We start from the raw sequence: 4,167 nt of genomic DNA, 5'->3' as shown, positions 1-4,167 counted from the left end.
GCGAGTCTGAAAGCTCCACTAAGTTGCTCCTGTTTGCACAATGAGCTCCAATAGCAGCCCGGGCTAAATTTAGCATGGTATTGTTGGGGTGGACCACCTGTGATGTTTGCTTTTGTGACCTCCCTGCAGACAGGAACGCCTGCTTAGGTTCATGATGCTCTGTCACTGTCTGGTCTTCACATGGATTCATGAGGCTGCACCAGGAAGTACGTGTGGGATTCCTCCAAAGGTCACAAACAAAACACGATACATCATAGCACTGCTGCGTTATACATTATAGCAGGGTTACTTGAAGGTAGTCACAAATATTAAGTCAAAGATTGTTTATGTGACAGGTTTTAGCTGCACAAACGCCTACTGCAAAAACTTTAGGCAAAGATCCTCAACAAAAGAAGATAGCTCTGCTGTTTTTTCATCACACTCAACAAAGATCCTCTATTAAACATTAAACATTAAGCATTAAAGAATGCTCTACATCGATTCCACAAACATGTGTTGAATTCCTTGTATTCATATACATTATTTTTCACCATAGTCATTTTTGAAAAAATTACAACTTCTCAGAAAAAAAACATCTGCGGGCTGCCAATGGCCCTTGGGCCGCACCTGGGACACCCCTGCGTTACTATCAGACACTATGCCGAATAAAGGCATATCTTATGGTAAGCGTGACTGCACGCGGTGTGTGTCTGTGTCATTAGCATGTTAGCTTTTCGGCACGTTTTTGCCGACATTGAAACCCTCCCCCGGTTGTGAGTCCAACACCAAAGAATGTAATTAAAAGTGCGGGAGGTGTTTATGTGTGGAATTTATCCGTTGCACCGTTCCCATACTTTTTTGCGCCCTGATTAAAGATTACATTTTGCTTGCCAGGTAAATAATCTAGCTGGCAGCGCCAACCCCCCCTCCCCACCCAACACACACTCTCTTCTAGTGTTTCTTTAAACTAGTGTTTCTCTGCAGTTCACCGTATCGTATCCGGAGTGAGTCATCTTCATTGGTGTTGCTGTTAGCTTAGAGAAGATCAACTCAGTACTAAATATATTCAATTTCTTCTATTGATGCCAAAAGCACACAGCATGGTCTTCTACTGTCATGCAGTCAAAGAAACTGTCGAATTCTGAATGAGTTTTGTTTTTTCTTTGGCTTACTGTAGCTTTTTTTTGTTTTGTAGCCAGAAGCCTTCCTGTTTGATCACATTTAAGCAGTGCTTAACTTCAGTTAATACATGTTGAAAAGCGACTTGCCAGTACGGCCAATCTCCTGTAGGTTGCTACGACATGTAAGATAAGTCTCTCCGTACGTCGCTGTCCGAGTGTTACAGTTCACGACATCATTTTAATGAAATTGTACAGCAAATGCCGCAGTCAGCATTTTAAGGTCTTAACCCAGCGCCGCCCTCCCCACCCTTACAGTAAATGAGATGCCCTGTCGCCACAGCCTGTGTAGTCTCTGTGGCGTGTTGGCGTGTCAGTGACAGCATTAATATAAATGACACGTAGCAGTAAGTCAGGCAGAACGAGATCTCGCTTCAGCGCTCTCCAAAATCTTTGATGCTTTCAAACTCAATTTATTTCCTGTCACCGCACCGAGAGATCGTCTTTGATTGCGGCGAGCAAGCAGCAGTCACGTGGAGATGTGGGAGGGAAAAAAATAAACAATAACATTGATTTTTGTTTCCTCAATAGATTGGGGAGGGCAGGCAGAGGGATTGGGGGTTGTAAAAATCCACAAAAAGACGACCAGCAGTCTTTTTCGTGTGTAGCGCTACACCACAACAAGTTCTGTTACTCTTTCTATGGTTATTGTCACACTTTCCACACTACTGTGGCGTCTTCACAAAAACAAAAAACATGTTTGAACTCCAAATTGTACCACTTATGCTTGCCGATAATAATACTTCGGATTTTAATAATAATTTAAAAAATAATTTCATTAATAAGAATAAAATAATAAATATAAATTTTACATAAATTATATATTTTAAAATGTAAATAAACAGGGAAAATATTTTAATAAAATACAAATTTTAGATAAATATATATTATAATAGAATGATTATAATACTAAGGATATAGGGATTACTATAGTATTGTTAATAATATTAAAGCAATTTATATTAGCATAATAATTGTTCTTATGAATAATATGGACATATAAAATACAGAGGTCCATCATGTTTTTATTGGTCAGCTCCAGTAAGATGGAGGCACATCTGCTGATTTGGAAAAGGCGGTGATGAATTGATTGGCAGGATGCTGACGCTGCATGGTTCTCCAGAGGAAACATGACAGCCCATTTGTGGACCTCAATCTTGTCAAGCACACGCACACAACAAACACACAACACACACACAACGACATGGACCAAAGTGGAGGAGCAGTGATTTATCACCTCCTGTGAGATTTATGTCTTTTCATTTACCTTTCTCTGTTTTTTGTTTTTTTCATAGCGGGCCCGCTTCAGCAGCTGTGTCACGTTGCCCGGAGGCCGCCGCCAAGCACTCCATCCGCCCTCCATCTTCCGCAACATCTCCCGTCCAATAATTGCCCCTGAGTCTTTATCTGCAGAGAGATTTGACAGCCGCCTGGCCGTGTCCTTGGTGAGTCATCCGTCCGTCCAGCCGTCTGTCCCGCTTTTTGCCCGGCAACGCCACACTAATTAACATGTGACGCGAGGATGGAGAACCTCTCAATGATTCAAGGATTGCTTGTTGACGAAACCCGAATGACACGCTGTAGGGCCCAGGCCTCTGCCAAGGCTGGGCGACGCCCAACTACGCTCCACCTGCACACAAATCCTCTGACTCCTTCATTTCCTTCACCTCGTCAACCGGCTTCCTTGGCTCATTTCAGTGAGAATCTGGATAAAGGTGCACCTCGCCACGAACCAGGAAGTAGACTGATAATTAACAAACAAACATTCAACACTCGTATTTGCGCCAAATGTAATGCTTTCCCTCTCCTTCCGGAGCAAATAAACGATGATGGACACATACAGTAACTTCCTTTGCTGAGGTAATTACCCGTGAACACATTAGCTCGTAAATGAAGCTGTAATGGGCCTCTTCTGTCAATCATCATTGCGTCCTTGTCCTTGAGGGAGAAAGGCTGTGATTGGTTGCTGCTTTGGTCTTTATTGCCTCTCTGTGTTCTCTCAACATGCTAACAGCGCGTCCCCAGCTGGTCCGTCTTTGTCAGATTAGCTGGGAACGGACGGAGGCGGCTGTATCCTGGAAGTCCGAACACCAAGCCGTAATCTAATATAATATGTTTACTGCTAATCAGCGCTAATCACGCTTGTTTGCGGGCTGCCTCTCTGCGCACATACACACATATATAAAACAAATCAGGAATTGCTGGAAAGTAGGGATGGATGGATCCAAATATTCACAGTATGTAGTGTTCCCTCGTTCATTGCAGGGGGTAGGTTCCTAACATATCCTGAAATAAGTGAACTCTGCACTATATATGCTTTAAGGCTGTAAACCCCCCATACATACACGTTATACACAGTTATCAGATAGACCTTAACATGTCCTTCTCTCTTGTTTAAGCAATCCCAAAGTTTATAGTTCATTGGAACAACTGACCTGTGGCTTTTCGCCAGTCAGCTGCAGCGTTTTTGTGTCCTTGTTGAAGCGTGTTTATTCCCCCAATGTCACACACCGTGCGTCCCAGCCTCGTGGCTTGCCTTCCTTCGGAGCTATGCATGTTGGTAACATGCAGACAGACAGAGATACAAACCCAGATCTTCTAGATCGCCTGACTGTGTGGCCAACTTGCTAACCACTAGTCTCTGATTGTGGAAAAACTCCACAGAAAATGTATGGGCAATGGTGTTTACATGGTATCAGATGGATCCCCACAGCAGGGGAATACAAATGAAACATAAAGGCAGGTTGTGGCGAACCAATAAAAGATGTTATTGTTAGCATCTTTGATTTCTTTGTAATTGCGGCATTGCATAAAGAACAGATGCCTCCCACCCCCTCCTCACATTTCTTGGCGTGTCACTAGACGAAGGAAGGAAGGGGGTAGAAAAAAAGAGCACAAGCTTGGCGCTGTAAGAATAACTTTGTACGAAAGTAACTCCGTTGATGGCGGAGATGAGTCCAATTAATTTCACGGCGGGGGATGATGTTTGTATTGTGGCTGCGTCGGTCTC

At 43.3% G+C, this 4,167-nt stretch overlaps 1 protein-coding gene across 8 annotated transcripts in view; it reads left to right on the top strand.

Moving 5' to 3' along the window:
• Positions 1–127: 127 nt before the first annotated feature.
• Positions 128–4,167, top strand: part of garnl3 (GTPase activating Rap/RanGAP domain like 3) — a 44,397-nt gene continuing 40,357 nt past the window's right edge. For 7 of the 8 annotated variants that reach the window (XR_009126641.1, XM_058065026.1, XM_058065023.1 and 4 more), the window contains exons 1-2: positions 128–206; positions 2,453–2,602. The gene's annotated coding sequence lies outside the window, so the exon portion shown is untranslated. Of the gene's footprint in view, positions 230–2,452; positions 2,603–4,167 lie in introns of all 8 variants that reach the window. The other variant, XM_058065019.1, reaches the window with a different exon arrangement.

The sequence above is a fragment of the Doryrhamphus excisus genome, chromosome 2, assembly GCF_030265055.1.
Source record: "Doryrhamphus excisus isolate RoL2022-K1 chromosome 2, RoL_Dexc_1.0, whole genome shotgun sequence".
NCBI classification, from domain to species: Eukaryota; Metazoa; Chordata; class Actinopteri; order Syngnathiformes; family Syngnathidae; genus Doryrhamphus; species Doryrhamphus excisus.
The sequence above is the reverse complement of the archived record's forward strand: the minus strand, read 5'-3'. Positions and strand labels throughout refer to the sequence as shown.